The sequence below is a fragment of the Rhinatrema bivittatum genome, chromosome 4, assembly GCF_901001135.1.
Source record: "Rhinatrema bivittatum chromosome 4, aRhiBiv1.1, whole genome shotgun sequence".
Lineage (NCBI taxonomy): Eukaryota > Metazoa > Chordata > Amphibia > Gymnophiona > Rhinatrematidae > Rhinatrema > Rhinatrema bivittatum.
The window spans coordinates 172,298,256-172,324,348 of NC_042618.1; the positions used below are offsets into that span (position 1 = coordinate 172,298,256).

The 26,093-nt window shown below is 46.4% G+C and overlaps 1 protein-coding gene across 3 annotated transcripts in view; it reads right to left on the minus strand.

The window, feature by feature from the left end:
* The window catches only part of FAAP100 (FA core complex associated protein 100), a 105,519-nt gene that overhangs the window by 76,708 nt on the left and 2,718 nt on the right, over positions 1-26,093 (minus strand). Inside the window, exon 1 of one of the 3 annotated variants that reach the window (XM_029599231.1) lies at positions 15,247-15,327. The exons of the other annotated variants lie outside the window; for them this stretch is intronic. The gene's annotated coding sequence lies outside the window, so the exon portion shown is untranslated. Of the gene's footprint in view, positions 1-15,246; positions 15,328-26,093 lie in introns of those variants that run through there. 3 annotated transcript variants of the gene reach the window in all.

Below are 26,093 nucleotides of genomic sequence, written 5' to 3' on the forward strand. Positions count from 1 at the left end.
AAGGGTGTGATAAAGCACAAGAAAGTCCAGGGTGTAACTCTCTCACACACTACCCCCCCCCCCCCCCGCCCCGCCCAGAAGGTCCCGCTGGCATCCGGTCCCTCCGAAGGAACCACCGGTACAGAAGTGGTATCATAATGCCTACCTTCACATCATGCAACTCTCACAATGGCTGCCATTCCTACAACGGCTGATAGCACACTGTCAGGAAAACATTGGAGGACCGGCCCTGAAGACCCAACTGGAGCAGTGGTTCCCAGCCATCTGCTCTTCTTTCCACCTTGCGGCACTGCTGATCAAAGCAGGGTCCCTTGCTCCTATGCAGCAGTGCCGTAGGTGTAAGAAAATGTTGCTTTTGCCGCGCTCCAGCAGCCCTGTCAAGCCTCCCCCCGATAGAGTAAAAACAAGTTTGCTTACCGTAAACGTTGTTTCCGTAGATAGCAGGATGAATTAGCCATGCTGTCCTGGGATCTGTCAATCAGGTCCGGGAGGCGGAGCTTGATAAAGCAGAGGATAGATCTTTGTTCCCTCTGCGGCTGCGCGTGGGTTCCCGCGCAGGAAGTACAGATTCTCCTCAGTCTGTGATTAAGCAGTGGTAGATCGAAAAACAGTTGATTGCCAGGGAGGAGGGTGGGTCAGCATGGCTAATTCATCCTGCTATCTACGGAAACAACGTTTACGGTAAGCAAACTTGTTTTTTCCCGTCGATAGCAGGGATGAATTAGCCATGCTGTCCTGGGAGTTCCAAGCTCCCAATCACGTTCAGTGTATCTTTTTTTTTTTTTTTTTTTTGAACGTGAAATGGTTGTGGCAATCACTTTGTCTGAGCTGTTGCGGATTGTAGGATTATCTGACCTAGCATCGTATCCGCCGAAGCTTGTTGATCCAAGCAGTAATGTGCTGTGAAAGTGTGAAGCGATGTCCAAGTCGCCGCCTTGCATATATCTATGGGCTGAATATTCCTGAGGTGAGCCCACGTGGTGGATAGGGCCCGCACCTGGTGAGCCTTAGGTTTTGGAAGTAATGGTAAGTTCTGTTTGTTATAGCAGAACTGGATGCATTGGATAATCCAGCTCGAAATGGTCCGCTTTGTGACCGGAAGTCCAGGCCCTTTAGGGTCAAAGGACAAAAATAGTTGAGATGGTCGTGAAGCAGCAGCTGTTCTATTTCTGTAATAAGCTAATGCTCTCTTACAATCTAGGGTATGCAGTAATGACTCGCGTTCATTGGCATGCGGCTTTGGAAAAAAGGTTGGTAAGTCAATAGTTTGATTAATATGAAATTGTGACACGACCTTTGGCAGGAAGGAGGGATGCGTCCTTAGTACTACCTTCTGATGGAAAAACTGTAGGTATGGTTCATAATGAACCAATGCCTGTAGTTCGCTTACACGTCTCGTTGAAGTGACTGCGACAAGAAATACTACTTTCCAGGTTAGGTATTTTAAGTGTGCGGATTCCATGGGTTCGAATGGAGAACGCATAAGTTGTTCTAATACTATGTTGATGTTCCATGGAACTGCCGGCTTCTTGTACGGTGGTCTAATGTGGAGCATGCCTTTGAGAAATCGAGCAAGAAGAGGATGAGCCGCTATTGTTACATTATTAACTGGCCTATGGTAGGCTGCAATAGCGCTCAGATGGACTCGAATGGATGCTGTTGCTAAGCCCGCTTCGTATAGGGTGTGCAGATAATCCAGTAATTGTTGAGGTGTGCAATCCACGGGAGAAACCTGGTTCAAAAGACACCATGAGGTATATCTCTTCCACTTGTAACTATAGTTCAGTCTAGTGGAGGGTTTCCTGGATTCGAGAAGTATGAGCTGAGCCCTCTGAGAAACTTCTTGTTGTGTTAGCAACCACCTGTCAGCCTCCAGGCTGTCAAATGGAGGGAGGAGTGTAGCGGATGGAGCAGCGTTCCTTGCTCCTGAAGTAGAAGGTCTGGACGATTCGGAAGTCTGATCGGATCGTCCACGGAAAGGCGAAGGAGGTAACTGTACCATGGTTGGCGTGGCCAAGCTGGGGCGATGAGTATCATTTGTGCCCTGTCTGCTATGCACTTTTGTATGGTCCTGGTGATCAGAGGGATCGGTGGAAAGGCATATAGTAGGCCTGAAGACCACGTGATCAGAAAAGCGTCCTGTGCTATCCTGAGCCTGCTGGGATGGATGGAACAGAACTTGGGAAGCTGCGTGTTGTGTTCCGTAGCAAACAGGTCTATTGTCGGAGTTCCCCACTTGTTGAATATGTGGAGAATTACTTCCCCATTGAGGGACCATTCGTGGGGATGAAATATACGACTTAATTTGTCCGCTCTTGTGTTTGCTATTCCTGGCAGATACGTAGCCTGAAGATGGATGCTCTGTTTTTGAGCTAGGTGGAAAATCTGTAGTGTTTCTCTGCACAGGATCCAGGAGCCTGAGCCCCCTTGTTTGTTTATATAGAACATTGCCACTTGATTGTCCGTATATACCATGAGTCTGCGGCCACGCAAGAATGTCTGGAATGCTTGCAACGCCAGTCGAATTGCTCGCAGCTCCAGTAAGTTGATCTGTAGGGATTGTTCTGCTAACGTCCATAATCCCTGCGTCTCGTATACCTCTAGATGTGCTCCCCAGCCCTTTCGGGAAGCGTCTGTCGTGAGGACTGTGTTGTGTATAGGCTGTCGAAAGAGAGCTCCCTTCACTAGGGTGGATGGAAGGAGCCACCAAGCTATGTCCCTGAGCATTTCCCTTGTTAAGAGGATTGACTGAGTGAGAGGCTGCGAATGCTGTTTCCACTGTCGTTTGAGTCCCCACTGTAATCTTCTCATGTGTAATTTGGTATTCGGAACAAGGAAATTGGCTGCCGCCATGTGGCCGAGTATTACTAGTACCTGGCGTGCTGATGTTCTCCGCTTCGTGTGTAACTTCAGTAAGAGCTGTCGTAACTGAAGTTGTCTGTCCTGCGGTAGATATGCTCTGGTTCGCGTAGTGTCCAGATATGCTCTTATAAATTGGAGTTGTTGCGTCGGTTGTAAGTGAGACTTCTGGAAGTTGACTACCAACCTCAATTGTTGCAAGCATTGCAGGATGAGATGTAGGTGAGAGTTGAGCAGTTCTCGGGTCGGAGCTACTACTAGCCAATCGTCCAAATAAGGGAAGATTGTCATTCCCTGTAGTCTGAGGTGAGCCACCACCACTACCATGCACTTGGTGAACACTCTGGGTGCAGCTGATAACCCAAAGGGGAGTACTCTGTACTGGTAATGATTGTGCTGGTAACGAAAGCATAGGTAACGCCAGGAAGAGGGGTGCATTGGAATGTGGGTGTATGCATCCTTCAGGTCGATTGAACACATCCAGTCGTTGGTCTGCAAGAGTGGAAGGATTGACTTCAGGGATACCATTTTGAATTTTTCCTTTACCAGAAATTTGTTGAGTTCGCGTAGATCCAAGATCGGACGTAGGCCGCCTGATTTCTTTGGGATGAGGAAGTATGGGGAATAGAAACCTTGGTTGTGAAAGTTCTTGGGAAGAAGTGCTATGGCCTTTGCTTGACAAAGGAGGGATATCTCCTGTTGAAGCTGTGGGTGAGACCGCAGCTGGTTTGGAGAGGTGAATTGTGGAAGGTGAGGCTTTGACTGAAAATGTAGATGATACCCCTGACGTACAATGTCGAGAACCCATTGGTCTGATGTTATATGTTCCCACACTTGTAGACGAGCTTGGATTCGTCCCGGCGGTAGTGATGGATGTGGTGGTGGCATTAGATTCAAAAAGATTGAACCGGCTTAGCTGCCGCCGGTTGTGTCTGGGTTTGTTGACGGGGCGCCCGTTGTTTACCCCTTCGTGGAATTTGAGCTGTGTGTTGGCTAGATTGTGGTCTCTGGTATGTAGAATACGGTTGAGCACGATATCCTTGATAAGAGCGATATGGACGACGTCCATATGACGATCTGCGAGGGTATGGGTAGCCCCGTCTGGAAGACTGGTAAGGTTGGTGCGATTGCAGCGACTGTACCGCTAATGCGTCTTCCTTTAGTTTTCCCACCGTCTCCTGTAGTTTGGTGCCGAAAAGGTGTTCTCCTGTGCATGGAAGGTTAGCGAGTTTTTCATGCACATCCTCTCTAATAGAACTGGAACGTAGCCACGCGGTTCTCCGCGCCGCTATGGCTGTGGCCGACGCTCTTGCTGAAGTCTCCATTCCCTCGTACATGGAACGTAGGAGATGCCTTGAGCATTCCTCCATATCATGAAGTGTTTGTGGTAATTTCTCCGCTGTTGTGGAGAGGAATCCTTTAGTGGCCTGTATGCACTCGTACATGTATTGAATCATGTAAAATTGGTGGTGGATGATACGAGTAGTGAGCATTGAATTTTGATAGATTTTCCTCCCAATTTCGTCTAGGTACTTAAGGTCCTTATTGGGGGGATATGTGGCATGAAGCTTTTGTTTTCTAAAGCGCTGCATTGCCGATTCCACCACTACGGACTCGTGAGGCAGTTGAGGGAGCGCGTACGGAGCTTCCTTCTTTATACGGAACTTAATATCTGATTTCCTAGATACGGCCTGCAGAGAGAAGGGAGTTTCCCATGACTTTAACATGAGTTTGTGCAGGAGATCATGAGGCGGAAGGGTGGTGGGTTCCCCCGGTACATCAAAAATTTTTAACAGTCCTAGGGTCTCTGCTCTAGGGTCAGGTTCCTTTAGAAATTGTAAATGGAGGATGTTCGCCATCTTTTCTAAAAAGCGAGGATATGACAAGTCCTCCGGGGGAGAGTATGGTTCCGGTTGAGTGTCTGGAACATCCGAGGGATACCCCGTGGATGAAGTGGGGGATTCAGTCGGTGATTGGAAGTGTTCTGGTGAGGTCCAATGATGTGGAGAGGGTTGAGGAGTATCCCGATCAGGCGAGGTTGGTGTATCATCCCTGTCAGGCGATGGGGGTGTGTCTTCCGATTCCGGTTGTGTATTCCTGGAATCCTTCCCCAACTTGAATGATGATTCCAATGTGCTATAAAATCCCGCCAAGGATTGGGATAGTTGCCAGAACGCATCTTTGGTGGCTTTTGACATCTCTGGTCTATGGTGGCTTGTACTAGGTCTAGTCGCACCCTTTGGTGTGCTGGAGGTCTTGGATGGAGAAGATGCCTGAGAGGAAGTCACATAAATAGGGGAATGTGATCTCCGTGACCTGGATCGTTTGGATGATCTGGAGGTGGACGGGCTGACCGCCCTGTCCTGTCTGCGTCGATGGTGAGCTTCTCGTCCCTGCGTAGCATGTCTCGTTTTTGAGGTATTTGAGTCATGTGAAGACTGCCTCTTGTAGGCCCTAGATTCTCTGGAAGGCGATTTCCTACTACGCTTGTGGGAATGCTCCCTATGATGTTTTGAGAGGGAGTACCATTCCGGACGTTTTTCCGTATGTTCTGTGACAAACCGTCCCTCTGGGCCTGTCAAGTTCTTCCCTGATTCTCTGTCACTTTTGTAGGAAGAGTCAGGTGAGGCAGTGAGTGGTCGCTTCTTTGGACGTGGTTTTGACCCCAACTCGGAGGTTCTCTTCTTATGTACTCCTGTCTTGTGTGAGGCCGATGGCATTGGTACCTTCTTTGGAGCTGATGTTCCTGGTGAATCAGCCCTGGAGCCTGGTTCCCGCGCCGTTGTCGGCGCCGACGTCTCTTGTGCTGGTATGGTTGCCAGTGATTCCTGTACCGTCGACGGCTCCGATATCTCCTGCGCCCTTGTCGGCGCTGGCGTCTTAGACAGCGCCGAAAGAGACGGCGCGTGGTCGGATTTCCCCTGCGCCGAGTAAGTAGATGTCTTCGGCGCCGTCTGCTTCGGAGCTCTATGGTGGGCCGATTTCATCTTGGCCTGGTGGCCTGATCCCGGCGCCGTACGGTGTTTGGAGATCGGCGCCGTTGCACTCGGCGCCGCCTCATGACGTATCTTCGGCGCCGTGAGTGTCCGCGCCCTCGGACTCGGCGCCATCTTCTGCGTCGACTCACTCCGTGGAGTTTCCGGCGCCGTCTTATGTACTTCTTTGTGCGCCATGTCTGCGCGCTTGTTTGGCGATAGGCCACACTTCGAGTCTCTGCTCGAAATACTGGGCGCTCCGTGTTTTTTGGGAAAAACAGAGCCCTGTTTTCCTACCTTCTTGTCACTGGGGCGTGTGGTGGCCGACAACGCCGGCCTTGGAGCGGAATACTTCAACTTTTTCACCGGGCCCGGTGAAGAGTGTACCTCAGAGGGGTCTGAGGTACTTAGAAGTTCTTGTAAGTGATACGCTCGCTGTCGCTTGGCTCTGGGAGACATTTTGGAGCAGAATTCGCAGTTCGGGACATCATGGCTACCGCCGAGGCATCGGTAACACCGGTCATGGCCATCCGTGACCGACATCACCTTACCACAGCGGCAGCGCTTGAAGCCCGATTTTGACATTCTGAGGAGAGTGTTGGCTCCGCGTGCGATCCCGCGCGCGGAAAGAACAGACTGAGGAGAATCTGTACTTCCTGCGCGGGAACCCACGCGCAGCCGCAGAGGGAACAAAGATCTATCCTCTGCTTTATCAAGCTCCGCCTCCCGGACCTGATTGACAGATCCCAGGACAGCATGGCTAATTCATCCCTGCTATCGACGGGAAAAAAATCATTCCCAGGCTTCATGCAGAAACTGTCATGGACACCCTGGCTCCTGGTGATTGCCTGAACTTCCCCCTTGCCGAACGCAGCTTCCAAATGGCTACTTTCATTCTCATTTATTTTTTAAAATAAACTTCACAGCCAGGACACAGCAGCTAAGCAGGGCACCTCACCCCAAAAGGAGAAAGTCACCCATTCAGAGGGGGAGAGATGACAGTCAGTATAACGGGAATTAAGGTATGAGAGAGAAAGAAAGAGGCAAAAAAATTTGGCATTTTACTGGTCAGGAAAACCACAGTCAACCTCCCATGATCCAGGAAGCTATCCCTGGAAGCAAGACCAATGCAAGGGGATTAGGCACCCTAGCCACCTTCTGTCTTGCGCCGCCCCACTCTGCCTCCAGTCACAGCTCTGACTTCAGGGGCGAGGACCACATGCCGCCACTCCCCCATCCCTTGCGCCACCCACCCAAATTTAAATAAAATAACCCACCCTCCTGAGCCCCCCTAAGACTCATGAAAACACCTGGTAGGGGCTAAAGGCCACAGGCACCATTTTGGCTAGTGGCAGCTGACGGCCTGGGTGCTTCAGATCGCTCCTGGGCCCCCCACTGGACCACCGGGTGTTTTCGTGAGTCTTGGGGGTGAAGGGGTCTGAACGCTTCAACCTGACAAAGGACTTCATGTACCAGAATTCCCTGCTTCATGACGGGTTTACTTACAGTCTGCAATACAGCTGTAATTAGGACATTGAGAAACTCTCTGTCAGCACATTGCACATTTTCATTTTTTTGGCTTCGCTGTTCTTATTCTCTGATAAGCTTTCACTGCTGTAACCTAGATTAGAACAATGGATGTATTATGTGATGGGCTGTACTACTGCAGACTCGCGAATTCCTTTCCAGAACTGCAAGTCCCAGCAGCCTCTCCTGCAGAACATGGGAGAAGTTTCACGAAAGTTCCAGGGTGTCTAGGGAGGGGGTCAGTAGCCCCTTCAGCCGGAATATGCTTGCTCAGCAATGCTTAGAACGCATGTGTAAAAGATAAGAACTGTAAAGTGCATAAGAGTCTGCTCCTGAAGGGGAGGGGCATGCAGTTGTACTGAGCCTTTGTCTTAGCTGCATCTTGCTGGCAATAAAAGTCTATCTTTACGGATCAGTTGTCTGGACCTCCTTACTGACTAAAAAAGAGACGGTTACATTTGGCGAGCCTCAGCCAGGAGGTACCGGGGACGCTATTTTAGCCCCCCAGTTGGTCCAGGGGATTTTGTGGCGGAGTGATCCCCCAGACTTGCCTGGTGAGTGGCCACCGCTGAGTTCAGTGATCAGGTATCTGAGGGGGTCATTCCACGGAGATCCTCTGAGACCTTTGGGCTGGTGATCCGGGAAGAAGGCTTTCATGACGTTCGGAAGAACCCTGCAGGCGAGTATTATGGGAATGATGGGAAAAGTGAAGAATAGCTAAAAGAGTAGCAAATAACCGGTCCATCCGTGAGGGGACCGAGGGGGCTTTGATCACACCCCAAGCGGTGGTTTGGTAGGAATTGCATTCCGAAAGCCACGCGCATAAAAAGAGGAAAAAGAAGTAACGCATACGATAGTGGGAATAGGTTTCTTGTTGTGTGAAAGAGAGTGAATGGCCTCGCAGTTCTAGGCCGGGCTGACCGCGTCCTAGTCAGGGCGATTGTGACCCTTTTGTGTCTGACGGGTACGGACCCCTTACCTATCCGTCTTCCCTTCCCTCCTTTGTCTGTGAATTCTATCCTGATGGGAGGGGGCGGTTCGACTCCATTAAAAGTCATGACGGAACACTATAGGGAAGTGTTCGATAGACATAAATGTACTAAACCCGGAATGATTCAACGATGTACCCATAGGTGGCCCAGTTTGTGTGTAAATTTGCCTCCGGTAGGAACTTTCGATTTCCAAACGGCCACGAGGGTCCAGAAAATAGTTAGTGAAGAAGGGAATCCGGGTTGCCCTGAGGATATACCGTACATAACTGCTTGGATTGCAGTTATTGAAAATCCTCCGTCGTGGGCAAAGAAGTTAGTGGAGGGAGCCGCCCTCGTAATGGTGGCTCAGGCGCACAAAATGGGGAACTGGAAGTCCCCATTATTAATTAAGGATTGTAATGTATGTAACTGCTATCTGTGAATTGCAAGCACATGTACCAGGGATTCTTTGTTTTTAATTGTTTTAAACCCTAATAAGGAGAGATTTTGGTTTACAGATGCTGCACAAGACTACTATACAACAAATTAATTTACAGTGTTAAGTTAAAATACTGATTTGATTGCTGGAGAATGCATTTACTGGTGTTGAAGTTTAGAACTTGATGGCAGTTAAGGGTTAACGGCAGAGATAATTACAGGAGAGAGGAGGGAATCGAGCCAGAGAAAAAAAAAAAAAAAGACGTTGAGCCAGTGCGTAGTGCATTCAATATGGCTGTGCGTTTCAATGCTGGCGTTGTTAATCAGAAGCTTTCAGTTTTCTCATATCTTCTATCCCAGTGTCCTCCCTATGCTTATCTTTCTATTCTCTAATACCATGTTAATTATTGTTCTTACTTGTCTCCTATATATTATCTGTTATTTAAAAGTTACATTGGAACGCATGATAAAGTATGAACTCTCTTTTGCTGACGCAGTTTATTTTGAAGCTGTCTCTGGGAAATTTAGAGAAATGATTAAGAATGGGTTCTTTGTTAAAGTTTTTCTTGTTGCTTCTTTGGCTAGCAGTAGTTAAATATGCAGAGCTACTCCCTGTTTTAAGGAACTGGCAAGATAAGACAGCCAAGCATGTGCAGCGCTGACTGTGGGAATTACAGGATGCCGTTTGTAAAAAAAAAAAAACAAAACAAAAAAAAACAAAAACGGAGAAAACAAAGACTTAATATTAAAAATTTTGATTCAGTGGCAGGCGCAAGATAAGGATTATTGGAAGTTGTGGGCAAGAGAAGGGGCCACTATGCAAGATTAGGAACAAGAGCAAATATGAGTCGGCCCAAATGATAAAGTAGTGGCCCACACACACACACACACACATATATATATATATATATATATATATATATATTGCAATTATGTTCTTTTACCACTGGTGGGGGCTGGGCTCTGGCTATTACCATATGTTCTTAGTGTTTGCAATGTAATTGATACAAGGCTTCCAAGGGTTTGATCATCACTCCTGCACACCTAAAGCGCCCCCCCTGGATCCTTGCCTGCAGATCCAGGTTGACTTTATTGAATTAACCCAATGCCAAACTTACAAGTATGAAGGAAGCAATGTTTTGCAGCTTCTCAGCCTCGTCAGAACTGATTTGCCTCCAGGCGCAGGTCACCTATTCAATTTCCAGATGGACTGTGATCTTTTCATCGTATTTTGAGATGTATGGGAACAGGGATCAGGAAGAGAAGAAAAGGGCCCGTCCCTGCAACCAGGAACTTAATAATAGAGACCCGACATCCGAAAGAAGCTGCAGAAGGCCGAAGGCTTTGAGGGCATGAGCCTCAGCCAGTTAAAAGCTATAGCAGACCAGGTATGTGGAAATAGAGAAGTGGAAGAGAAAAGAGAGAAGCAAGTAGAGACATGAAGGAGAAAGTGACTGTTAGCCGCCGCTCTCGAGGACACGCGGACGGGAAGGAGCCAAGACAATGGCAGACCGCGAAGAGGAGGGGGAACAAGACCCCCTTTGGGAAAGAATCAGTGTGCGTACTGCAAAAATGAAGGCCATTGGAAGAGAGACTGTGAAGAATGGCAAAAGAAATACGGGAGCCCTGCAGTGAATACTAACGACAAAAATGGACCTGCACCGACACAAAGGGGCCGAGGAGGAAGGAGATCGGACAACCCCCACTGGCAGATGGCGGGGGAGGCGACAAGGAGCATACAGCCTGAAGAGACCGGGAGGGAAGAATCCCCACTGACCCTCTGGTGGAGATCCACGAGGTAACACAACAAAAATCAGGGGCCTGTTGGACTCAGAGGCCAACGATCTGTCATGACTGCACCAATCGGCCCCCCCGACGAAAGAGACTGTTTCTATAGTGGGTGCCTCAGGTCAGGTACTCACTGCCCCTCTGCAGAAAGAATGAAGTATACAAGTAGGCGGGACCATGGTATCCCTTATCGGATGGAACCTGCTGTGTAAGCCTCAGACCACATTGAGATTTCAACCAACAGGGGAAGTTAAAGCCTCCTTCGGGGACCATCCAGTGATACTCATCTGTCCCCTCCAAGAAGAATGGAGACTACATCTTCCCATAGTCGAACGAACCATCGAACATCGATATGAAAACAACACCCCCCTCAACGAAAAACGAAGACAACTGATGGATAGTGTACCCCAAGTATGGTCCGAACAGAACCCGGGAGGAATAGCTATCGACGCTACCCCCATATGGATAGAGATGAAACAGAATGCACAGGTGATTAATCAACCTCAATACCCCATTCCATATATGGCCAGGCAAGGAATCCAGATACATCTGCAGAGACTGTACGACTTGGGCATTCTCCGACGAATCCGATCTGCTTGGAACACCCCTTTGTTGCCCGTAAAGAAACCTGGATCTGATGATTATCGACCAGTACAAGACCTACGGAAAGTGAATAGTCAAGTAGAAGATCTAGTAGCCCTCGTGCCAAATTCATATTCAATCTTGGCTCAAGTCTCTCCTGCATCAAAGTGGTACAGTGTCATTGATCTCAAAGATGCCTTCTTCTCCGTCCCGGTGGCAGAGGAATGTCAAAAGATTTTTGCTTTCACATGGGAAGATGCAGATACTGGAGTAAAGCAGCAGTACACATGGACACGGTTGCCTCAAGGGTTTAGGCACTCACCTACGCTGTTCGGTGAGCAACTGGCAAAAGATTTAAAGATGTATCAAGTAAAGTATGGGCCAGTCATACAATACGTGGATGACCTTCTGTTGTTTCGAGAGACGTACCTCGAATGTGCGGTATCCACTCTTCAGCTGCTAAAGACGTTGTACTCAAAAGGGTATCGTGCAAGTAAAAAGAAAGCGCAAATCTGTGAATTGGAAGTAGAGTATTTAGGCTTCCAAATACGTGGAGGAACCCGTTGTCTGGGAGTTTCTCGCACCAGTTCTATAAGAGATCAACCTGTACCCACTTGCAAGAAAGAGCTCCGAGCGTTCCTTGGAGCTGCAGGATATTGTAGGCTGTGGATTGCTAACTATGCTGTTATTGCCCAATCCCTGTACGACAAGCTGCGGGGCAAGGAGGCAGAATCTCAGCCTTTTCAATGAGAAACCAATGAATTAACAAGCTTACAACAACTGAAAGATGCCCTGATTGAAACTCCTGCCCTAGGATTGCCAGATGTAATGAAACCATTCCATCTATTCGTCGATGAGAAAAAGGGAATGGCCATTGGGGTATTGACTCAAACTCTAGAATCATAGGAACGACCTGTTGGGGTGACGCGACGGGGGGGGGGGGGGGGGGGCAGAGTGAGGCGGGATCTGGGCAGAATTTTGAAGGTACTTTTTGCCCCTTAAAAATTCAGTCGCCTGAAGCGGCCACCTCAACCTGCCTCATTAGTTTGCGAGTGGCGGCAGCACCCCCTAATGGTCGGCATCCTAGGCCCAGGCCTAGCTCGCCTAGTGCTTCCATCGGCCCTGCCTGGAAGCTCCCTGGTTTCAGGCTTTACTCAACTGGGAGAGGAACAGCCTGAAAGACTGATGCACCAGGAGCAGCTAGCTCCCATCAATTAACTTATGCTCAGCCGGGAGAGAATCAGCCTGAAAGATTGTCACTCCAGAAGTAGCCCACTCTTTCACCCAGCCTAGGCCAGGCATGTTCACACTGTATGATATGCCTGTTTACCATCTGCTGGAGACAGAGAATACTAGCAGGCTGAGGTCAGCCCAGCTTCCTATAAATGGTGGTTTCAGGAAATCTGTTGTTCTCTATCTCCTTCTTCTGGTAAGACAGCATAAACCCATGTGTCTTAACTGGGTTGGCTGGCTGAAGTAGCATTTAAAAAAAATCAGAGAAAACATTTTTTCACTCAGTACACAATTAAGCTCTGGAATTCATTGTCAGAGGACTGGTAAAGGTACCGTAATTAGGATGGCTGGGTTTAAAAAAGGTTTGGACAAGTTCCTGGAGGAAAAGTTCATAAACCGTTATTAACCAGGTAGACTTGGAGAAAGCCACTGCTTATCCCTGGGCATAAGCAGCATGGAATCTATTATTTGAGATCCTAACAAGTACTTGAGACTTGGATTGGCCACTGATAGAAATACAATACTGGGCTTGATGGCGTCTTGGACTGACATAGTATGGCAGTTCTTATGAGTATTACTCTCCCCTCATAGGGCTGGGAGTTATAAAGGAGTACTATTACTTATAAGAACATAAGAACATGCCATACTGGGTCAGACCAAGAGTCCATCAAGCCCAGCATCCTGTTTCCAACATTGGCCAATCCAGGCCATAAGAACCTGGCAAGTACCCAAAAACTAAGTCTATTCCATGTTACAGTTGCTAGTAATAGTGGTGGTTATTATCTAAGTCAACTTAATTAATAGCAGGTAATGGACTTCTCCTCCAAGAACTTATCCAATCCTTTTTTAAACACAGCTATACTAACTGCACTAACCACATCTTCTGGCAACAAATTCCAGAGTTTAATTGTGCGTTGAGTGAAAAAGAACTTTCTCCGATTAGTTTTAAATGTGCCACATGCTAACTTCATGGAGTGCCCCCTAGTCTTTCTATTATCCGAAAGAGTAAAAAACCGATTCACATCTACCCGTTCTAGGCCTCTCATGATTTTAAACACCTCTATTATATCCCCCCTCAGCAGTCTCTTCTTCAAGCTGAAAAGTCCTAACCTCTTTAGTCTTTCCTCATAGGGGAGCTGTTCCATTCCCTTTATCATTTTGGTCGCCCTTCTCTGTACCTTCTCCATCGCAATTATATCTTTTTTGAGATGCGGCAACCAGAATTGTACACAGTATTCAAGGTGTGGTCTCACCATGGAGCGATACAGAGGCATTATGACATTTTCCGTTTTATTCACCATTCCCTTTCTAATAATTCCCAATATTCTGTTTGCTTTTTTGACTGCCGCAGCACACTGAACCGATGATTTCAATGTGTTATCCACTATGACGCCTAGATCTCTTTCTTGGGTAGTAGCACCTAATATGGAACCTAACATTGTGTAATTATAGCATGGGTTATTTTTCCCTATATGCATCACCTTGCACTTGTCCACATTAAATTTCATCTGCCATTTTGATGCCCAATTTTCCAGTCTCACAAGGTCTTCCTGCAATTTATCACAATCTGCTTGTGATTTAACTACTCTGAACAATTTTGTATCATCTGCAACTGGGAGTTAACAGTGGGGTATTACCCCCACCTCACAGGACTGTGAGTTACAGAGGAGTATCATCACTCCCAACTTTTTCACACCCAAGGCATACTTACATTAACAGAAATTGCATGGCACACCAGCCTCCACAGAGCAGGCAGTGTCAACATGGAAAGGAATCATATGGCCAAAAGAAGAGCTAAGAAAGCATTAAAAGCTCTAACTGTCTTTTCCACATTTTTAAATAAAGAGAGCCAGGGGGGTAAAGATACAAATAAAACCATAACAATGGACCAGTTCCCTTTATATACAAGTACAGGAAAAGTAAGAAGTCAGTGTGGTGAGGGCAACCAGGTCACTTAATTACTTTGGCTGCCTCATGTGGCTAATAGAACTCCTTCACTGTTGCTGCTGCTCCCAATGCTCAGCGAGTCCTATTCAGTGATCAGTTAACAAACTGCCAGTCTCAGGCAACCTATGGCTGAAAGGACTCAAAGAGAGGGAAGAAGAGAAAGTGCTGTGGGCAGTGTGTGTGTGTGCACTGCATAAAGAAGGTCGGTATGACTGCATGCTGTCAATTTAATTAGTATACTCAGGGCTCATGCTGGAGGCCAGGAAGAAAAGGCATGTTCTCAGAAAGGCTTTCTTACAAGCTTGAGCCACCACTAGTGTCTTGTTGCTGCAAGGTGCTAAGAGCACAGCCTAAGTGCTGGCCTGGATCTGAGCATCAGGTAATGGTGACTTTTTTTTTTATCCATGGCACACTGGTTGGGAAACACTATGGAACAGTGGGTTATTATTTCCCCCATTGGGCTGAGAGTTTCAATGAGGTATTATTACTCCCTGCAGGGCTGGGAGTTACAGTGGGGGTTTTACTCTCTCCCAATAGAACTGGGAGTTAATAGTGGGTTGTTATTACTCCTTATAAGACTGGGAGAGGAGTAGCAGTGTGGTATTACTCTCCTCCCCATTCCCGAGAGCTGGGGGTTACAGTCTGCTTTTATTACTTCCTACACGATTGCGAGTTATTGTGATGATACTAATGCTGCCCGCCCCCTCCCTTCATGGCGCTACCGGAGTTATCTGGAAGTGACGGATGCTTATGTAGCCAAACATAATCTATCAAACGCATTTTTCCTGTTTATAACCCATCTCTGGATTGAGTATACAGAGCCCTCTCTACATCATGTTCTACCCCCGCACCCACCCTTCCCCAAGTCCAGCAGGCGAGAAGACAAAAAAAAAAAGGCTCCGCTGACCTCAGCTGACGACACTTACCGCGCTGCAGCCGCAAAGTATCGCGCTGCCACGGCGAGTCGTAAAGCGCCGAGAGAGACTGGGCGGGAAGGAGGCAGACTGAGAGAAAGAAAGAGAGCGAGCTCCTGTTGTTATGCTCTCAATATCACCATCACCATACTCCCCTACCACGAAACTTTTACATATTTTTTAAAAATAATAGAAAACAAAACTCTTCGAGACAGCACAGTATCATGCCCTTTTTTATTGGTCTGAAAGTGTCCATCACCGTTATTCCAAGCAAATGAAACAAAATAAATTGCAAGTGCAAGTAGTTATTGCTAAAATCAGTAGCTACAAAAGTAAACTGAATATATTTAAAAAGGGAGACCATGATGATATGAGAATAGAAAAAAAATCTAAAAGCAGTTAAAAGGTTACATGAGTGAATGCTGATAACTTATGGAATAATTGAGAGTTCTGTGTGCTATAAGAAGTGTTATGTACGGAGTATTGAAAAAAAAAAAAGATCTTGGACGCCCACACCAGATGTATTCCATGCATTAAGAAAGGAAGAAAAAGACCAAATGACTGGTTAAATGGTGAGGTAAAAGAAGTTATTAAAGCCAAAAGAAGAGATGAAGGTAGACCCAAGTTAAGACAATAGGAAAGAGCATATGCACTGCCAATTTAGATGTAAAGCATTAGTAAGGTAGGTCAAATGAGAATTTGAAAAGAAACTTAACAAGGGAGGCAAAAGCTCAAAATAAAAACTTTTTCAAGTATATTTGAAATAAGCTTGTGAGGGAGTTGGTTGGACCATTAGGTGAGGAGTTAAAGGGGTACTCGGAGAAAACAAGGCCATAGCAGAAAAACTAATTCTTTGCTTGGTCTTTACACAGTGTGTTTGAAATATATCTATCCCAGAAATTTCTTTGAGGATGGTAATTCAGAGGAACTGAATCAAATCACATTGAGCCGGGAAGAGGTAATAGAGCAAATCAGAGCAGAACTAGCCTTAGGGTGCCACTGCCCTAAGGGCACCATAGAACAGAAATAGTTGTAATGAGGGGAAAGCAGGTTAATAGAGAGGAGCACCTGCCCCTACCTCAACTCTGATGTGGCACGTTGGGCCAAAAATAAAATGCTTTGCTGCCACCCCCACCCTCTTATCCAGCTTGTGGGACTGAACCACCAGTCAAAAATGTGAATCATTGCTGGTGCTCTCTCCTCCCCATGCAGAAGCCAGAAAAAGGGCAGAGTTGGTACTTTTCTTTCCCTCCCATGGTTCAGTGTCTAAGATACCATTTGACCACATAGAGATTTCTATATGATGCACATAATAGTTCAAACTGCTTCTTAGACTAAACCAAGTAGGAGGAAAGGAAAGCTGACCTCTCCGCTCTTCCAGCTTGGGCTGGGCCATGGGGAAGGAAAGAAAACAGTACCTAGGGCATCTGAGGTAAAGACTGATGGTTGGGAGGTAAAAGTGCAGAATCCATGGCATTTGATGTCAGAGTGGGGACTAAGGATTAGGGTGGGGAAGAGAAAAACCCTGGAATTAGGGTTGGAGACTGGGAGATAAATAGTGAGAGGGAATGAACAGAGGGGGAGATTGGGAGTGGATGTGGCGAGCATGGATTGGGATGGGCGGGTTTGTGGGGAGAGTAGCAAATGGTTAAGATGAGAGGTGAGTGGTGACTGAAAGATTGGGTAATCTAGGACTTGGAGATTGGTAGTGCAAAGAGTGGCAAACGAGGCATGGGTTGGTGGGTGGGACTAAGGGTTTAGTGGGGAAAGCAGCCCTTGGAGCACTGAGGAGGAGAATGGGGACTGAGAGATTAGGTGGGAAGAGATTTGTGGGACTGGAAGATTGGGGTGAATATGTATGGGATGAAGCAATGGGGAGGTCCGTGGTGGCTGCCTAGTTTAAGCAGTACCGTTATCCCTACAAGATTAGAATTCTGAGCTAGTTTAAGCAGTACCGTTATCCCTACAAGATTAGAATTATGAGCTAGTTTAAGCAGTACCGTTATCCCTACAAGATTAGAATTATGAGCTAGTGATCCTCCAGTCCTCAGATAATTGAAGACTTTCTGTAGATATGCTACTATGTATGGAGCAAATTGCTTATAGAACTTTACCGTAAGGCCGTCCGGGCCTGGGGATTTCCCTACTTTTAGCATTTTTATTGAGTTCAAGATTTCCACTGTGGAGATCTCCTCATCTAGTGCCCGCTGAGCCTCGTCTGACAGGGAGGGTATCAGGACCGACCCGAGATATCTATCCACTGCATCTTGTGAAATATTGTTTTCTGGGCATATAAATTGTTATAAAAGCTTAGAAATCTTTTGCGGATTTCTGTATTATTTGTCAGTATAATGCCCTTTTCATCTTTTATATTGGCAATTGTGTTTTGATAAACTATCTTCTTTAATTTACGTACTAAATTTCTGCCAGCCTTGTTACCCCCCTTTGAAATACTCTTGTTTAGCTATGTCTAGTAGATGAACCATCTTTGAAGATTCTAATCTCAAAAGATCTTCCCTAGTATTGGATAGCTGAAACAATACTTTTTGGGACCCTGTAGCCTGATGTTCATGGGAAAGTGTCACAATCTTTTGTCTCAACTCTTGAGCTACTCAGGTGGTCCGTTTTTTTAAGTAGCTCTAGATATGAATAGCCCCCTTAGGTATGCTTTAAGGGAGTCCCAAACTGTCAGTGAGGATACTTCTCCATTGTCATTTAGTCTCAAATATTCCTGAATGTGAAGAGTAAGAGTTTTGTTAAACCCTTCATCGGTCAGTAGAGAATCATTAAGATGCCAGAAGTGGATCCCTTTGTCATATTGGGTAAAAGTGATATTGATCGATACGGCCGCATAGTCCGTCCATGCCACTGGGGTAATATCTGGTTTAGTGATGCTGTGGAACAATGCTTTATCTCGGTGAGGGGAGGGGGGGGGGAGTAAAAGGTATAAGATCTTGACGAGGAATAATGGATCGGTGCAGCAGATTCACTACCCCACGAGGCATCTAGCGCTGGCTTTCTTACCAAATTGAAGTCCTCTCCAATGATTAATTTGCCTTTTCTATGTAATAGTAAGACCCGATTCAGCTCCTCAAAAAACTTTCCCTGATCCTGATTTGGAGCATATTTATTTATTTAAATTTTATTTATTTAAAAGTTTTTTATATACCGCACATGGGGTCACTTACGTGTCCGTCTAGGCGGTTTACAATTTACATACACAATAAAACAATTTGAACATAAGACACAATAAAACAAAATAATTCTTTCTTTGCAAGTATCAAGCAGATATGGATAATTCAGAGTAAACATTTAAATGGTGGTACTGAGATTGTATGCTTCATTAAATAGAAAGGTTTTAACCATCTTTTTGAATTCATTTCGATTAGATGTCATTCGGATACTGTCTGGTATAGAGTTCCACAAGGAAGGACCAAAAACTGAGAAAGCTCTGTTTCTTGTTAGGGCTAAGCTAGTAGATCTGACTGATGGAATTTCCAGTAAACATTTGTCTGTGGAACGGAGTTGTCTTGTTGGTTTATATATGTGTAGCATAGAGCAGAGCCATATAGAATTAGGGTTATAAAGTAGGTTGTGGATAGTGGTTAAGATTTTGTATTTTATGCGGTGAGTAATGGGAAGCCAGTGTAAATGTTGGAGTACTGGGGAGATATGTTCTCTTTTAGGAAGGTTGAAAATCAGTCTAGCAGTAGCATTCTGAATAAGCTGAAGTGGGCGTAAAGATGATAGTGGGAGTCCAATGTATAGTGCATTACAATAATCCAGATTTGATAATATTAAAGCTTGTGTTACGGTTCGGAAGTCTGATGACAGCAGAAGTGGCTTTGGTTTTTTTAACATGTGTATCTTGAAAAATGATTTTTTGACTGTTTCTGATATGTGTTTTGATAGAGATAACTTAGAATCTACTGTTATGCCAAGGTTTCTAGCATGGTTAGTTATAGATATAGATTGTCCATCAAAAGTGAATGTTTTTGGAGGGCGTTGAGTGGAATCGGGAATAGTAGATAAGTAAATTAGTTCTGTTTTCGCTGCGTTCAGTTTGAGTCGATTGTGAGCTAACCAGGTTTTTATTGTTTCTAGATAAATTTGAAGTAGTGAAAGTGTTTTGGGCCATGTTTCAGTGAAAGGTAAGATAAATTGGATATCGTCTGCGTATAGTTTGAAATTTAAGTTTAAACCATCTAGAAGTCGACAAAGAGGTAAGAGATAAATATTAAAAAGTAATGCAGATAAGGATGAGCCTTGTGGGACACCCATATTAGTTGTGTACCAGTCAGATTTTGATTTTCCTAAGGATATTCTCTGTGGACGGTTTTGTAGAAATGATGTGAACCATTGTAAAGCTGTATTTGTGATCCCAATTTGCTGTAAGTTAGACAGGAGTATGGTATGATTTAAAGTACCGAAGGCAGCGGATATATCTATCATTACTAGTATGTAGTTTACATTTGCATCGAATCCTCTGATGATGGTGTCAAAAACAGATATGAGAAGGGATTCAGTACTATGTCCTTTCCTGAATCCGTGTTGGTTTTGATGAAGAATGTTATTTTCTTCAATGTACGATGAAATTTGGTGAAGTACAACGGATTCAATTATTTTTGCGATGGATGTTAATGTGGCAATTGGACAGTAATTTGTTAAGTTTAAAGGATCTTGATTTTTATATGTTTACTAACGTATATTCCATCCCATCCACCAAAATCTGCACATAAGAGATACACTCTAGCCTTTGCTATGAATATATATATATGTATATTTAATTTCTTTCTCTTTTCACATCCATATCTCCTCCCTAGGCCCACAGTTGGGGCACCACCAACCTGTGTTATTAGATATTCTGCTAAGGGCCATCAACATTTCATATCTTTCTCTGCTTTCATGTCATGCCAGTGTTAAAGTAACTTCTTTCTGCTGTATAGATAATACAAGTTTTGTTTCAAAGAGAAAGGTTACCCAAATCTTTGGTTTATTGAAAAAGAGAAAAAAAGACATGTACTTAACCAGTCTGCAGTCACATATAGCATTGCTTCTCAAGTTGTTTATTTCATGGCACACTTTCAAGTTTGTTCAATCCAAATTTTTCACAATTCCCCCCCCCCCCCCCCCCTTCCATCGGCAGGAGGAGAATAGCACTTTTTACCTGGTGTGTCTCAATCTGCCAGCTTCAATCTGACATCTAAACTTATGGAACCTGCAGGTCCTGCACATTTACAGGGCCCCCTCACATTTGAACATCAGATTGAAGTTGGCAAAGGAATCGTATACAGGTAAGAAGCACTGCTGTCCTTCTGTCAGTGGGAAGGAAGGTAAAATTACCAGAGTTCTAGTGGATGAATTTGGGACACTTATTCCCTTTAGCACTACTAGTGAGTGAGCGGTTTATTTTGGTGGTTGGGGGAAAGTCAGGTGGACAATCCCCATGGAAAATTATACTAATTTATTCTCAAAATATACCTAAAAGCACATTCTTTAAGTTTTGTTCACACTGGGGTACATTTTAAGAAACAGCGCACGCACGTACTTTTGTGGGGCCAGCGGTAAAAAGAGGCGCTAGGGACACTAGCGTGTCCCTAGCGCCTCTTTTCGGACAGGAGCAGCGGCTGTCAGCGGGTTTGACATCCCACACTCAATTTTGCCGGCGTCGGTTCTCGAGCCCGCTGACAGCCATGGGTTCGGAAACCGGATGCCGGCAAAATTGAGCGTCCGGTTTTCAAGCCGCGGGCCTATTTCAAATTTATTTTATTTATTTATTTATTACTTTTTTTAAACTTTCGGGACCTCCGACTTAATATCGCCATGATATTGTTACGATCCTGCCCGCGAGGAGCGCGGGCAGGCCCTTACCTTCATGCGGCTAGTCGAGCCGCCGATGCTGCTGCTGCTGCCGCGGTCTCTCCGCGGTGTCCGGGCTCCTCCCCGGCTGCCATCTCCTCCGTGCAGCAGGGCTGACCCACCGTGAGCTCTCCCTCGCGGCCGGGAACCCCGCTGTCCTTCCGGGCTCTCCCCGACGTGCCTCTGCCTTACCGGGGTCCTCAGCCGGCAGGGAGGCTGTCCCTGCCGGTGCCTGCAGCCTACTCAGCCCCTGCAGCCAGCCTTACCTTCTCTCCTGCTTCTGACTTCGTGGCTGGAAGCCGCTCCAACAGCCTGCCACTTCTCCAGCTTCAGGGCAGGGCTGCCCCCATGCTTGCCTGGCTTCCATGGGTCCTCCACGTGGCTGAGGACGCCACCGGCTTCCAGCACCAGCTCTCCAGCTTCCTAGGGCGCGAGCTCGCGCTTCTTTGCTCCTCTTCAAGGGTCAGCCAGGTGTGGCCCCTGCTGACCCCTCCCTGGGTGTTGTCCACCTCAGCACTACTAAAGGGCTCAGCGTTCAGTCTGTCTTTGCCTTCGCAAAGAGTTGGTCACTCCTGAGATCTTCGTTCCAGGAGCTGCCTTGTGTTCCAGCCTTCTGCAAGGTCCAGTGTTCCATGTTTTCCGTCGGAGCTTCTTGTCCAGTTGTTCCAGTCCTGATGTTTCCAGTTGTTCCAGTCCTGATGTTTGCTTGTTCCTGTTCCTGCCTTGAGGTCTGATGTCTAATCCGGTATCCATGGTCCAGCCCAGATAATACAAGCCTTGTACCTTGATCCTGAAACTCGCCTGAAAGCTAAGTACCTTGGTCTTGAATCTCCTGAAAGCTAGCACCTTGATCCTGTGTCTTCCAATGTCCTGGTACCTCGCGGCAAGCCACGCCGTGGTCCGTGACCAACCCTCGGGGCGGGCTGATTAGGGCCATCTGTGATGCAAGCCATGTACCTCGTTTCTAAGTCTCTGAGAAGTCCTTGTTCCTGACCCTGTCACCTGCCTTGGCTGCCGGTGTGCAGCAATCCTACCTTGGCTGTCGGTGTGCAGCAACCTGCTTCTTCCCTGTTGTCTTGATGTCGGTGCCTGATCCAGTTCCTCCAGTCCCAGATGTTCTGCCCTTTGTCTTCGTCTGGCTCCTGAGCCTTCTGGCCTGTTGGGCCCTGGAGTGGCCAACAGATGGGATTCGTCCCTGTGCTTTGGAGCTTCCCTTCCTGCCAGCCGACGGGGCTTCGGATGTCAGTATCCCAGCATCGGAGTTCTCTTCGCCTGGATCTCTCCTGCACTCTCCTGTTCTCAGCGTGGTCCGTGACCTGCCCTCCAAGGCAGTGTTGGGGACGTGTGGGACAGGGTGGCCCTTGACTCAGTCCCAGGAGTGGTCTGAGCGGGGTGCCCTGAGGGACAGTGCCCATGTCTTCCTTCAGCCTTTGTTCCTGAGTCTACCTCTGCACCTTCAGTACCTCGCTTCTGAACCTACCTCTGCATCTTCAGTACCTCGCTTCTGAGTTTACCTCTGCACTCCCAGTACCTTGCTTCTGAGTCTACGTTAGCACGCCCAGTATCTTGTCTCTGAGTCTTCGTCTGCACTTCCAGTACCTTGCTTCTGAGTCTACGTCAGCACGTCCAGTACCTTGCTTCTGAGTCTACGTCTGCACTCCCAGTACCCTGCTTCTGAGTCTACGTCTGCACTTCCAGTACCCTGCTTCTGAGTCTCGTCTGAATCTATGTTCCAGTCTTCGCTGTCCTGGCCTCCGTCCGACCTGCCGCTTCGTGCTGTACCCGGCGGCAGGTCCGAAAGGGCTGGGAACGGTCGGAGGACTGTTCACAAGACCAACATTGCGTTGTTGGGTCTTCCGAAGCGTGCAGGTCCGGAGGAGGGCCTGTCGCCTGGTCATCACTCCAGTCTTGCGTCCATCCAACCCATGCTCGGGCATGCCACGCCTCCCGCGGCCCTCTTCGGAATCCTCTGGGGTCGAGCCGCGGCCCAAGGACACACATCTCTCAGGAAGTGGGATCGCTCTCCGAGCGCTCCGCAACAGATATTAAGTCGGAGGGTGCACAGAAAAGCAGTTTTTACTGCTTTTCTGTGCACTTCCCTGGTGCCAAGAGAAATTAACGCCTACCTTTGGGTAGGCGCTAATTTCTTAAAGTAAAATGTGGTGCTTGGCTGCACATTTTACTTACTGAATCGTGCGAGAATACCTAATAGGGCCATCAACATACATTTGCATGTTGCGGGCGCTATTAGGTTCGGGGTGGTTGGACGCGCGTTTTGGACATGCTATTACCCCTTACTGAATAAGGGGTAAAGCTAGCGCATCAAAAACGTGCGTCCAATCGCGGGTTAACAGTGCACTCCGTCGGAACGCACTGTACTGTATCGGCCTGTCAGTGAGGTCTCCTTCCCCTCCCCTCCAGTATTTCTCAGTGCTGTCTGATTGTTTAAATGGAACTGCTTCCAACTGCTCTGGCTGAGGATGTATTTAGAGGTTAGGCCATAATGGATTCTGAGTTCTCACCCAGACAGACTAGTGTGAAGGCCACAGACCAACCTCTAAGTGAACTCACATTTACTGTTTTGCATTGTGAAATGCTAAAAAATGCTTATGAACAAGCAAGAATCTGTGAACTGTGGTTATGCCAGTAGTTCTAAGGTGAAAATATAAGTTATTAACTGATACTAAAAATTGAGGGGATGATGTAATAAAGTGCACCCAACCTAGCGCACAGATTAATGAGTTGTTGGAAGCCCATTTTGGACACACTATACTAACCCCCAATGCAATAAGGAGATCAGTGCGACCAAAATGCGCGTCTAAACAAAGGCATAGCTAATAGCGCTTATCATGATGCAAAAATTCCCCATGCACCCAAGGTATACTTTTTAACCCATCAAATTTTACACCTGCTCGAACAGACATAAAGTTTTCCTGCGCATCAAGGGCTCAACTTAAAAACTACTGCTTTTCTGTGGTTCCTCCTACTTAGTATCATCACAGTAACAAGTAGGAGGAACTGCAGATAGCAGCACTATGCAAAATTAAAAAGGCTTGCCTGCCTGAAAAAAAACTTTCTGGGTGCACAATATACATGCAAAATATACCCGCTCCAGGCCATGTATATTGTGCGTGTATATTGTGCCGGTCAATTAGCTGCTGTGGGATAAAATGGACGCTCGTATTGAGCGCCCATTTTCCTAACCCGCATACAGACATGTCTCCTGGGTACTTGATGCCAAGGATGCATTAAGGACGCACAATTTTCCCTAGTGTGTCCTTTTTAATGCAGAAGTTCATTAGCATATTGCATCGCGCACCCAGCAGAGGTGGATGGGCACACATACTGTGGATGGGTGCTCAATACAAACGCCTATTTTTAGTGCGTTTATATTGCATCAACCTCTGAGAGAGTGAAGGTCACCCAGCTGCCTTGGAATTGATAAAGAGTATGCAGTGAGGGAGGAGACATTTCCTCTACCCCAAACAAATTGCCATTTTAGTGTATAAGAACTGAAATTAATAGCTAAAGGTGGGAGAGATTGCTTCCTTCCCATGATAGAGCAGACTGATCCTTTGGAGAATGTAAGCTTTAAATTTATGTAGTAATTGTTATTATCTCCAACTAACTTTTCTGTATTATCTGATTTTGTTTATTCTCTGTTCTATATCCTCTTATTGCTCAAATAAGTCTACCAAAAATACCTGGAACCGTGATGTACTGAATCAGAGTGTGCATGTTACTATTTGCACGGGGAATAAACTTCTGGGTTCAAGTCCTCGGATATAATCTGAGTAATTGTGTATGTGTGTTTACATTGGGAAAGCCCACAGAGGTAGCACTGTGTGCTTGTAGATGAACAAGCCCTTCAGGTAACTTCCCAGTATAGAACTCAGTGAGCTTAGCCTCCGGGTTAGAGCCCCCAGGCAGAATGCCAATGTGCACAGTCTGAACCCAGAAGAGGTTGCTGCGGGGACAGGCTGGAGCAGCAAGCAAGAGATTTGAGGTATTGTTCAATAGCATCAGGGCATGAACCTAGGGAGGAGGATCATGTTGAGGCTGCCAGCACTGCGCCACAGAAAGAACTTTAAGGCACATCAATTTTCCCCCTGCATACTGGTTGAGAAGTACTGACATACAGTACATTAACTAGTTTACTTCTAGTGAACAAGTCTGTCATTTTAAAGTAAGCAACAGTTACCGCATATTTATGTATTTATTACAAAATCTTATTATTCACTTTCCTACCAGAGTACTCAGAATCAAGTATAGGATTATTGAGTTGTTTACATCCATTAGAAAGAGAACTTAGAACATCATAAATAATAAGAGATATGAAAAGAAAGCAAGGACAATGTACACAGTGTACATACAGGCTAAGATATACAACGAACATACAAACATCTCAGGAAGTTAATGCTGATAACAATGGGCTCTGGAGGAGGGATGTGGGTGTTGGAGGTGAGTGGTGGTATTTTATTTTTCTGTAGATGCCCTCAGGATTGTTGTTTGCTATTGGGGGGTGGGGTGGTGGAGGTTAAGCTTGGTGAAAGAGTCAGATTTTTACTGTATGGTGGAATGTTAGAATGTTAGCGGTCAGTCTGGATCTGGCTGGGAGGGAGTCTGGGGATGAACAGGAAGAAAGTGAGCTTACAGGTTCAGCCAGTCTGCATCTTTGGACGGAGGGAGCTGTAGGAAAGCCTTAGTTTCAGATCTTAGCCTGTAGGACAGTTTATAGGGGATTATATTTTCTTTCACATATACTGGGTCTTGATTTTTTGTGATTTGAAGGCACTGCGGAGGGGCTTTAAATTAGGCCTATTAAAGAAATGGTAGATTCAGAAGGGCTAGATAATGTGATCTCTGTAGCTGCAGTCCAATAACATCTTTGTGGCAATATTCTGCACTGGCTGTAAGTAATTCTGGGGTTTCTCTGGGAGATCCACATACAATGCTTTGCAACAGTCACATCAGGATGGGACAAATACGTAAATCAGAAT